At 42.2% G+C, this 12,462-nt stretch overlaps 1 long non-coding RNA gene across 4 annotated transcripts in view; it reads right to left on the reverse strand.

The window, feature by feature from the left end:
- The window catches only part of LOC100684379, a 39,651-nt gene that overhangs the window by 10,097 nt on the left and 17,092 nt on the right, over positions 1 to 12,462 (reverse strand). For 2 of the 4 annotated variants that reach the window (XR_005363495.1, XR_005363494.1), the window contains 2 exons: positions 8,692 to 11,325; positions 1,890 to 2,052 (listed from right to left, as the gene is read on the reverse strand). This is a non-coding gene — a long non-coding RNA (uncharacterized LOC100684379). The remainder of the gene's footprint in view (positions 1 to 1,889; positions 2,053 to 8,691; positions 11,326 to 12,462) is intronic. The other 2 variants (XR_005363497.1, XR_005363496.1) reach the window with 2 other exon arrangements.

Genomic DNA, 12,462 nt, shown 5'->3' on the forward strand with positions numbered 1-12,462 from the left:
CTCATCCAGGGAGGGGGGACCTGCTTGAAGATTCTGTCCGCCTGCCCTGCCCTCATTATCCTGCATGCATGTGCTCCCTCCCTCTCTCTCTCAAATGGATAAACAAGATCTTGAAAGAAAGGAAAGAAGGAAGGAAGAAATAGCAACGCTTTCATCAGCCAGACATTTAAGCCAGAGCCTAGAGAATGGTTTGTACACTGACCAAAGGTCAGTTACTTTTTTGCCTTTGCCTTCTTTGCTCCTGTCATACTCTTTCCTTTCCCTCACCACACAGTTCTCTGTTGAAAGATGCAAAATCTTCGTTAAGTAGCAACCTCTGGAACAATGAGAAAACTCCTCCCCAGAAGACTTGGGACAGATTGGAGCCAAAGCATTTCCTCCAGTCCCCAAGCACATTGTTCCCCTCCAGTGACTTCTGCAATCCAGAAACAGCTGCAAATTCCAGTAAAACAACATTCTGATCCAATCCTTCGAGCTATCCTTACCCTTTTGTTTTTCTCTAGGGAGGGAGGAAAGAGGAAAATCCTTGAAAAGCTGGCATGGTGCATTATTTCCAAGCATCTGTTGATAGAGGTGTGAGCCAAGCAGCCTTTTTTGTTAGAGGAAAGAGAGGGCAAAAATGTAGGAAAGAAAAAGTTTTAAAATAATGGAGAAAAATCTGAGTGAATGAAAGAAAGTTGTACAATGGGAAAAGCATGGAGCAAAAACATTGTTCATGCAACACAACTGAAATGTGCTCCTTCAGAAGGCTTAGGTTCACCTTGCCTTACACTTGGGATGAGCCAGGAAGTCAGTTAAGTTCAATATTTAACTTGAGCCATTCTTATTTGAAACTAACCTAACAGGAGAACAACAGGATATATAAAAATGGCACATAAAGGTGCATAAAGAATATATTACTTCACAAAATAATTTACAGTAATACTTCTGTAATTAGCAACCTCTTTAAGACACTTAAATGGTATGCCGGTTTATGAAATTATCTTTCATTTCTCCTTTCAGATTCACTGTTTACCTTTTCTCATTCTTTGCTGTGCCTGGACGACTGGTCTTTATGAGTAGAATCAATGCCTGCCCTCTAGCCTCTAGTGGGGGTTGGCTAAGGGAAGCATCATCAGGATACTGAAGAGATTTATTAATGTGGCCCCCTCCCTGATGGATTTCCATAGGTTGGCTGCTTCTCCCTCCTGGAGATCACAGCTCCTGGGATAGGAGAATAGCTTTTCCTCTTCACACAGCTATGCTCTGCTCCGTCACCTTGTCTTTGCATGTGTGTGTGTGGGGGGCGGGGGGCGGGGGGGAGTAGGTAACAGAATCCCACTGCTGATCCCAGGGCACTCACTGCATGTTCCTTCCCCAATTTCCTAAACCTCACCTGTACCATAAGAAATATATTAGTCCCTTAAACCCTTCTTAATTGTACAGTTTGAATATGTTCTCTGTTTCCAGGAGGTGCCCTGACTACTACAAGGCATAACTTTTTCTTGGAGCTAGACTGTCTCTTCAGTGCAGCCTTATAGGATGCCCTGTGTCTCCTTCAAAACACCTAGCTTGGTCCTGTGTACAGAGTAAACATTGGTCATTCCTGCCGTTGATGATTTGAGGAAAGACTTCACTTCTCTGGTCCCTATTTCCAAGGTCACACTGCCAAACCCATTTAGTGAATCATATAAGATTCTATCTGTTTACACAAAGACTGGCCATCATTGTTGCTCAAAACTTGCATTTAATGGGATTTTGCTGCCTCTAAAAACTGTGGTATAATGGAAACAGTAGGTGTTGTGTAATGTGGTATAATGGAAACAGTAGGTAGTTGAAGCCTTACTGACCCAGGTTCAATTTTTGGCTCTGCTACTTACTAGTTGAGTAACATGAGGAAAACTACTTACAGTCCCTGGGAACCACTGCCATCCTCTATAAATCTGAGACGCAGCATTGCCACATCTCTGCCTTCTCCCCCTTGCTCCTTTCCCATCTTCACTAGTGTGGCCAAGTAGAGTTCTTCATCCCTGGTTTGAGCACAATGTCTGGTGGTAGGATGAAGCCAGGTTCCTGAGGAAGAGGGGATAGAAAAGAAAGAAAGGGAAAATGATAGAAATTTTAGATATATTGACAACATAGACCATATGGATGATTAATATGGAAAATGTTTTGGGGAGATGTGGAAGAAACTGAAGCTAAGGAAAAAACATAAGAAGAGGGATAAAAAATGAGCAAGGTGGAATATTCCAATTATGCCTGTCTGAAGCAATGCTGCTATATTAGTAGTCTTTTCATTGAACACAGATTGAAGAATAAATTTATACAATATATAAAATAGGGCACTGAGTAGAGAACATGTTCAAAAGAGGAACATAGGAAGTGACCATATTTTTTTCCACCCCTCAAGTGAGTTGGTTTAGAAGTAACTGATAAGTTCTGATCAAAATGGAATTTTTTTTTCTTTTTCTAATCCCACCAATAAATTGAGCACCAAAATGCAGGACTTTTGGAACAAGGTGATTTACTCTTATTATTATTATTTTTTAATAGATAATATCCCAGTTCCCTTTTTTTTTTTTTTTTTTTTAAGTAGGCTCCATACCCAGCTCCCACACTGAGAGTAAAGGAACACGACTCGGGGCTTGAATTTATAACCTTGAGATCAAGACCTGAGATGAAATTAAGAGTCAGATGCTTAACCAACTGAGCCACCCAGGTGCCCCTACCCCAGTTACTTTTATGGAGTAGGGGAAGAGGTATCTAAGCATCCCTATAAGGCAGCCTTGGTGTGGACTGAAAGACAATTCAAGAGAAAAGGATACAACTGTTTGTATCATATCCAGGGCTCAGAGTGTCTCCATCACTGGCTACAGTTAAATGTGTTCTTTTGGGAATGGGCCAAGCCTGCGTGCCTGCCTGGCTGTTACGAAGAATCATAGCAGGGTCACAGGGATTATAATACCTTCTTTAAAGGGTTGCTATGAGGCAGGTCAATTGAGACAATATACATAAAGAACCTAGTACCCAGCACATAGGAAGAACTTCATACCTGCTCTTTATTATTTTTTGTAGGGATTTAGACTCTGTATACAATTTAGATAAAAGACTTTTTTCTTTTTAATTTGGAAAATCATGATGGTTGATATTCTTCTATTGGTCATGCCAACTACTGCAACACCTCCAAAGGGTTTTTTTCCCACCTCCTTTACACACTTATCTCCGCAATAAACAATAAAGACATCTGATACCATCGAGGACCAAATAGTACAATGGAGTTAAGTACACAAGTATGTAAGTTGTTCAAAGTTGACTATGTGTTCAATAAAAGAAAAATACAGATGAATATATACATATATGTCATTTCCTCCCCAACAATATGGCCCTTAAATCCACGCCAACTACTTCATCTGGTGCTTAACCAAAGAAACAGCCATGGCCATCTGTTCTAAATCTGGGGGAAAACTGGCTGTGTGGAACTTACTAAGAGATGGCACAGAATGCATGGAGCAGTGTAATCTGTACCGTAGGAGTGATTAAAGAGATTTTTAATGTAATTTTTCCATATATGATTTTAGAACCCCAACTCCAAGCAGTGGTGGTAGCCACATGCTAGTGTGTGTTATTTCAAGTTGTCGGACCCTAAGTATACAAGGAAAGTGACTCCTGACAATACCCAATATTACTTTCAGGTTAATTTGGAGACTGTTTAGGAAGCCTCATAGCTATGAAGACATCTGCATGACCATGTTCCCTCTAATACATTCCTTCTGTCAATTCTGGCACTATTGGTATTTTTCAATTATTTATTTTAAAAATCTGTACTTAGTATCTACTACCTGCTAGGCCCTGTGATCATCTCTAGGAATATAGCAGTGGGAGAAACAAGCTTGGTCTCTGGTCTCACAAAACTCACATTCTAGGAGGGAAGTCAGATATACTGATCAATTAGTCACACAAATTCATTAAATCATTCATTCAACAAATATTCATTAAGAGCCAAGTATGTGCCAGGCATTATGCTAGGCACTGGGGATAATATAATCAACAAAAGAGACTCAAACCCCTCCTTCATGCCATTTATATTCTATTAGGGAAAATAGAAAATAAATAAGATAAATATGTGGGCAGCCCGGGGGGCTCAGCGGTTTAACGCTGCCTTCAGTCCAGGGCCTGATCCTGGAGACCCGGGATTGAGTCCCACATCAGGCTCCCTGCATGGAGCCTGCTTCTCCCTCTGCCTGTGTCTCTGCCTCTCTCTCTCTCTCTCTCTGTCTCTCATGAATAAATAAATAAATCTTAAAAAAAAGATAAATATGTAAACTATATTGTGGTGCTCGCTTCGGCAGCACATATACTAAACTATATTGTGTAGTAGATACTTGTAAAGCCCAAGGAGAAAAGAATAAAGTAGGGAAGGGGATCTTTAAATGTTGGAGGGTGGTAAATTTCAGATAGAATGGCTAGATAGCATCCCTGAGAAGGTGACTTTTGAGTAAAGCCTTGAAAGAAGTGATAGTTCTAGCCCTATGGGTATCTAGAGGAAGAATATTCTAGGCAGTGGAAACAATCAGTGGAGAAGCATTTGTGGCTGCTGTGGAGAGGAAATGTTAATAGTCTACAGCATTCTGGTCTCGAGGGATAGATGATCATTCTCCAAATGGTTTCTGGGCAGAGCTGGGACATTGAAGACAAGGGACACAGGAGTGGTCTTTGCTGTGAGCTCTCAACTGCTTTAGAATCTATAGCTTCAAACTGATTGGTCTTCTGTAACCTCTACAATGATGACGGTCTGTGTTCTCTTCATGTGCAATCATCACACTAACCTGCCACCATGATAGCATGTGCTTTCAATTGTGGTTATTGCTTTCTACCAAGATGATAGATCTGTACTGCTTTAATCGGACTCTTCCAATTGATCATCTTCTAAACAATGGATGTATTTACAGATGGCTGGCCAGGGTCAGGGGAGCAGTGTGCAGCTATAAAATAGATAAAGGAAGGTCACCATATTCTGGAAGTAAAGCCATGTTGAGCAAACTAGGCCTAGATTTTGAATTTGAACTTTTTGAATTTGAAATTGTCAGCTGGAAGATTCTTGTAGGAACTAGAACATTCTTCTGCTCGCATATGTAGCACATATGTATGCCTTTCAACTGGTTTTGCACATGTTCATCTTTGCCTTAATTATATTCACTCTTTAAATACCCTGATTATAATGAAGAGAAGAGACAGAAATGAAATGATTCCATTCTATTCCTCCCTAGAAAATTGATTCTGTGACTCTAACCTTGACTCTATTTCTGAACCATCTATCACTCTAGGATATAGCAAGGAAGAAGAGGATACAAAAACAAGGCACAATCAAAAAAGAATGAATGAAGAAGGAAATTAAAATAGTTAACCTTTATTAACCACTTTCCATGTGCATCATCCAAGGAAGTGTAATTATTAGGTATGATTCACCAATGAAACATGGAAGCTTGGAGCAATGATGTAATTGGCTAGAAAGTCACAGCTCAGGCTCAAAGTCAGAATTCCCAACCTGGAAGCCTGACTCCAGATTCTACACTCTTAATCTTTACTATGTTGCTTTCCTGAAATGAGCAAAGAATAAAAGAACAAAAGTAGTAACAAGAAAAGCCTGGCTCAGTTGGTTAAGTGTTTGCCTTGGGCTTAGGTCATGATCCCAGAGTCTTGGGATAGAGCCCTGAGTCAGGCTCCCTGTTCAGTGGGGAGTCTGCTTCTCCCCCTTCACTCCTGTTCTCTTTCACTCTGTCTCAAATAAATAAATAAAATCTTAAAAGGGAAAGAAAAGGGACAGTTAAACAAGAGAGAACAAAGAAAGGAAGAGACTTAAGTAGATTCTACATTCTGGAAAGTAAATGAGTAGAATTAATGCTGCCTTTAAAAGAGAACTACTTTTTCAACCTTCATTCTATTTTTTTAAAAAGTCATTGCATTCCATCCTTTTTCTAACTTTGCACAGTGCTTAGAATAATACTATCCAGACAGCATGTGTTCAATTAACCCTACTAACTAATCATGTATTTGCACAGGAAGCACTGAAGGACCCTTAGACCAGCAGATACATTGTAATATCTGGGGCAATGAGATCTTTTGGATGATACATTTTCCACTGTATACTGCTTGTTTAAAATGGTAAGTTCAGGGCAGCCCTGGTGGCTCAGTGGTTTAGCGCCACCTTCAGCCCTGGACATGGATGGAGTCCCACGTCCGGCTCCCTGCATGGAGCTTGCTTCTCCCTCTGCCTGTGTCTCTGCCTCTCTCCCTGTTTCTCATAAATAAAAATTTTTAAAAATCTAAAAAAATAAAAATGATAAGTTCATAAGAACAAACCCTTAATGGGAGTGGCCCCCATAAAACTGTCTGCTGTGTAAAAAGTCTTGCATTGACTCTCCAATGTGGGTTCTACCACAGTCCAGGTGGGCCCTCAGTGGTTTGAGCCCCATCCTTATCCCCACTACCAGTAAATGGGTCTGGATGAGGCTGGCTGAGGCCCATTTGGGCCAGAGTCACAAAGAGAAGTTTTCTAGGCACTTCCAGAGAATATGCTTCCTTATTCTTAAAAAAGAGCCATAGAAAGTTAGCAGAATATAGGGGTGCTTGGGTGGCTCAGTCAGTTAAGTGTCTGGCTTCAGCTCAGGCTCAGGTCATGATCTCAATGTCCTGGGATCAAGCCATAAATTGGGCTCTCTGCTCAGAAAGGAGTGTGCTCCTCTTCCCCTTGTTCTCTCTCCCCACCCCCACTCTCTCTCAATTAAATACATTTTTAAAATCTAAAAAAAAAATAGCATAATATAAAAAGGGAGACAATTAGTCCAATAACTACTAGAAGACTTCCCCAAACCAGGCAACTTACCTTACCGATGGGGACAGGACAGTAGAGAAATGGAAAGAGGCTTTGAAGCCACCAATCCTGACCCCTCGCCTTATCTCTGACTTCCTGTATTCATTCCAATAAATGTATTGGCCATGGAAGCTAGGTTGAAGAGTTGGGTTTTCTTTTACTCATATTTTAAATTATCCTACTGATACAGCCTAGTAAACATTAAAACAACAACAACAACAACAAGAGTGAACATGCCGGTCTGACGTTACCCCCAGCATGGTTAAGTTTTTCATCCTCTTCCATAATTGTGATGGCCTGTTTATCTGACAGACACAGCCTTTCTCCTGTCATAGCAGCCTGGTGAAAAACCCCAGCCAGAGTTTCAATACTTATAACCTCCCTTCCATGCATCCATCCACCCATTCATCTACTATACAGCCGATGGATCAATAGATTTATAGCAAGCACTTATCAAGGCATTTCCTAGGCATTGTAATGCTACCCAAAAGGAAAAAATCAGTCTAAAAGAGAAGAAAAATTATGTACATACTTACCTATGGTGAAATGTATAAAATTATTGTGTCACCAGAGAAGTACAAATAAAGTACCACAGCAGATCACCCAAAGGAAAGGATTATTTCCAGCTGGGGGGAGTAGAGCCATTTTTGTGCTGAAGATGGATTTTGAGCTAGATCTCGGATAATACAGAAATGGTGCAAAGAAAATGAACATTCCTGGCAGAGTGGAGAAGCAAAGGCTCAGCATTAAATGGCAGAGAATGGACAGGGAACAGTTGGCTGGAAAATAGGGCTGGTACTTGGAAGTGTCATTGAGGCCAGATTGTGAAGGGACATGATTCCAGATCAAGGTGTTATTCTGTGAGCTGTAGAGTGGATTTTGAATCAGGTATGAACTGAACCGTAAAATGTGGTTTTGAAAGAGAGAAAGAATGTTCAAGACATGGTAGAACAGGAGCAGAAACCAGAACCTAAGTAGAGTGATTTCCCTGTATTAAGAGGTAAACTGAGGCACATTAAAAAATTTTTTTTCGGGATCCCTGGGTGGCGCAGCGGTTTGGCGCCTGCCTTTGGCCCAGGGCGCGATCCTGGAGACCCGGGATTGAATCCCACATCGGGCTCCTGGTGCATGGAGCCTGCTTCTCCCTCTGCCTGTGTCTCTGCCTCTCTCTCTCTCTCTGTAACTATCGTAAATAAATAAAAATTTAAAAAAAAAAAAATTTTTTTCAAGGGTTTATTTGAGCATACATCCTCTCCGATTGGGAGCCAAACCAATGATGGTCAGGGCCACTCCACTGACAGAAGATAGGGGAAAGGTTTTTATAGAGAGGATAAAGAAGCAAAGCAAGGATACTATTTGGTTAGCTATAGCTTAAGCAGTTCCCTTATTTGGGAAAGCCTGGTTGGCTGTTTGGGATTGGTTGTTCATAAGTTTCTTTTTCTCAGGTTTGAGTGCATCTGCTTTGGCTTAGATTTTGGTTTCCTTATGTAGGTGGCCAAGGCATTAGAGCCACCGCAATCTAATGGCCTCCTTATTTAATTACTTTAACACCTGGAACATCCTGGAAACACTCTTCTGTAATCATAAGCCAGGCTAGAGGATATAGGAGACTCTACTTGTGAGGTGGGATCCCAGGGGAGGGACAGTTATCCAGAGTCTAGGAGTGTACATCTAGTTCTTTACTGGGCAGGCCCAGCCAGCACACCCATGAACAGCGAGATGAGGAACCCCATAGATCACAACCACGTGGACAACAAGAAAGAGGTGTATGCTATATTTGTCCAGGGGCCAGACAGGTGGGCATCTGGGCAGAAAAGACAGGATCCAAAGGTGGTACACACCTGGGAAGGACAAGAGAAAGGCACTGTAGGAGTCTACTGGCAGTAGCATCAAAGATCCAAGGATGGGGTTCAGGAAGAAGGTCAGGAGCTTATTAAAGGAGTCAGGACAACAGCTATGTTGTGGACAAAGTGAAGAGACCATAGGCTTCTGAGCCAAGCATGCCCAGGTTTCAATCCAAGGGCAAGCATTTACCTGCTATGTAAACTTAGGCAAGCAACTTAACCTCTCTGAGTCTATTTCCTTGACTAGAAAGAAACATAATAATGTCTTCTCCACAGAGTTGTTATAAGGAGTATAAATAATTCATGAGAAGTGCTTGGCACTTGGAGCACTCAACAAATGAGGGCTATTATTATTATCAATACCATCCTCATTATTTATATTGAACCATAGAGATTTCTTCAGCTCAGGCTCAGAGGATAAAGCAAGGGAGAGGAGTGTTTGCCAAGAACAGAGAAACCAGGAGGAGGAGCCAGACTTCTCGGACCTCTCAGAGCCTAGGGCAGATGACTTCTCTCCTGTTCTGGCCATTTGTAATTGCCAGTATGTTCATTTGTCCTTATACTCGCTGCTGAGGTCATTGTCACCATTCCCTCCGGCAGAAAGGAAAAGAACCTTAGATTTCTTTTAAACCAGCCACAGCAGCTCTGCTGCTGGCATATCCATTCATCTCTTCTGTGGGGTGAGCTGTCACTGATATCCAGGGACACCACCTGCTCGGGGGTTTCCAACACCCGTCTCCATGGTTTCTGGCCAGATATCATTAGCTAAGTGAGGTGGAGCCCAATGGGGTTAATAGGTTAATGCTGGTAGGGGAGACCTCTCAGGGGTGGGGGGGTGGGTGGGAGGCTGGGAGACACAGGTGGTTACAGGAGTCAGTGCTTGTGATGGGAGGGCATGACTGATTCTGCCTGGGGTCAGGGGATGATTACTGAGGTAGAAAAGCAAGGTCATGACCTTCTGCAGCCTCTGAGGAGTCTGTGACAATATATTTCCTCAGAGGAGGACGTTCGTCACAGTGATCCTGCATGTTTCTAATTGAAAGGGTTTGCCCCTTTAGACTCAACTCACTCCACTCTTGGCACTCAATCCTATAACGACCAACATTTATCAAGCCCTTATTGTGTGGCAGGAGGCACTGGGCTAATGTGTTTTACATACTGTTCCATTTAATCTGCACCATGACCCTGTGAAGTTGGTACTATTGTTTGCTCCATTTTATAGATTAATAGAGACTCAGAGAGGTTAAGAAACTTGTTCAAGGCCACAGTCAGTAAAACTATGGGGCCATGTGGAGAATCGAAGTTTTGCTGATTCCAGGTTTTCAGCTCTGAATTAGGATGCTAACCAGTGCCTCACACTTTAAAATGCATATGACTCATAGGGGATTTGTTAAAATGAAGATTGACTCAGAAAATCTGGATGGAGCCTGAGATGTTGCATTTGTAATCAGCTCCCAGGCCATGTGTATGCTGTTGGTCCATGAATCACACTTTGAGTAGCGAGGGGCTTGCATGATGGATGTCATTCACAGTAGTTGACAGGCTGATAGGTCTCTCGCCAGGGGAGGTTTAATTTTGGTCTTGGATAAAAAGCTTTAAAACCATTTGTGAGTATGCATTTGTTTTCTATACTGAGTAACATATTATGACAAATTCAACACCTTAAAACAACAGACAGTATTGCCTCACAGATTCCATGGGTCAGGTGTCTGGGAAAAGCACGATTCTCCATTCAGATTCTCACAAGGCTGGATCAAGGAGTCATCCAGGCTGTGTTCTCATCTGAACTCAGGGCTCTTGTCCAAGTACATTTGTGTTGTCATGAAATTCAGTGTCTTGCAGCTAGAGGACTGAGGTCTGTGTTTCCTGACTGGCTGTCACCTGGGGGGATGTGCTCTCAGCAGTCCTAGAGGCTGTTGCACTTCTTGCTCCCTGGCCCTTCCATCTTCAAAGCCAACAATGGAGTGTCTCCCTTTTGTTGAATCCTTCTCAGACTTCAAATATCTTGGACTTTTTCTGTCTCTGACATCTAGATCCAGATATAAAGGGCCATGTGATTAGGTCAAGACCAGCCAGCCAAACTCCCTATCATAAGGTCAACTGATTTGGGAACTTAATTACATCTGCAAAATTTCTTCACAGCAGGAGTGAGGTTAGTGTTTGACCAACCAGCTCGGAGAAGGCTTGAGCATGCCAGGGGCCAGACATCTTGGCATCCATGTTAGAATTCTGCCCATAACAAAGTGTTCTGGTTTTCCTGGTCGGGCTGTGCTGTTGATTGAGCAACATTTTTAGAGTCATGGAAATTGAGCTTGTGTGAACTGCCTTATTTCTGCTTTCATTTCTACTTATTTATTGTAAGCCTCTTCTCTAGCATTAACATTTACCAACACTTGTTTCAAAATAAAAATGAACTGTCATGAGGGAGATTCCAGCAAATTGAGCTCAGTCCTTTTTCTAGTTTGTGACATAAACTGAAAGTGCAGGAGAGCAAGTGATACATAGATCATTTGGGGCTTTTCACTGACTCATAACCGATGTCCAGGAATAAGACTTCAGATGTGGTGATGTTTACATGCAAGCAGCAGCTTCTCACCAAGGAAGTCTAAGTTGCTCTGTAGATGCCGTGAGCTGAAAAACATTTTTAAGGAGAGTTTATAACACCCTGACAGCAAAGATCTCACTGAGGTTCCAGGACTCCTGCCCATCTTTTGTGAGTCTATCCTGTTTCCCTGCCAATGGCACTATCCTATAGTTACAGGGCTCATAAAATGTTCACCCAGCATCATTTTCCTTACATGGGTCTAAGAGAAGACAAATCAAAGGAAGAAGTGAGGGGGAAAGCTATAGGAACCTGCAGGGGGAGGCAATTCATAAGGGTTTCCTACAGTGGGGAAAGCAGGGAGAGCTGCAATACCCCCTACCCCCATGGATTCTGGGTTTGGAGAATGTGGACAAAGGCAACCCCTTGTCAAGGCGTGGGGCTGGATGAGACCTAATCCTAAAGATGCTGCTTCCACTGCAATTCTCCTTAGTACCTCCAAAGCTGTCACCAGATCACCTAGGAAAAACTGCAATTTTCTTAGCCAGATCCCAGCATAGAGAGAATAGTGAGGGAATGGTTGTAGGAAATCTGTTGTCCACTTGCAGTGAGGCAGGGATCGGGAGTGGTATTGCTTCCTCCAGAGGGTGAAAGGTTCAGTTGAGGTGACTGCCCTTAACTACATTTTTGACAACACATAACAAACTCTGATTTGCATTTTGGGTCTCATGGCATCATTTCTGAAATGTGAATCATAAAAGCAGTGCATTTCTGCTGTGCCTGCTGCGACTTGCTTTATCACTCTCCTATTTCAGTGTCAGTAAAATGATGCTGTCATTCCAGCTGGGAGGTATTTTGATTGTTCCAGACGGAAAGCTGGCTGATCTCATTGAGGAAGAAAGAGAGAGAGAGAGAGAGAGAGAGTAAAGGGAGGGGGAGGGAGGGAGAAAGAATTTGTATGTGTCTCCTTTCAGGGGCCGAGAAGGAAATTATCTCATTTTAGCAATCAATGCATTTTGGTGGTAACTGATTACCAAGTTGAGACCTACTATAAAGTCTTCTAGTACCATAGTAATTTACTAACAGACAAAGAGAATTCCTTCCTAAAGTCATCATTAGCAAAAATCTTGTGCCACTGGCTTCTAAATAAGCATAAATGTAGGGTTGTAAAATAGAGACAGTGGATAAAATAAGAGGGTTGGAGTGAATGATCTCCTTTGATTTAA

Source organism: Canis lupus, chromosome 8 (genome assembly GCF_011100685.1).
Source record: "Canis lupus familiaris isolate Mischka breed German Shepherd chromosome 8, alternate assembly UU_Cfam_GSD_1.0, whole genome shotgun sequence".
Taxonomy (NCBI): domain Eukaryota; kingdom Metazoa; phylum Chordata; class Mammalia; order Carnivora; family Canidae; genus Canis; species Canis lupus.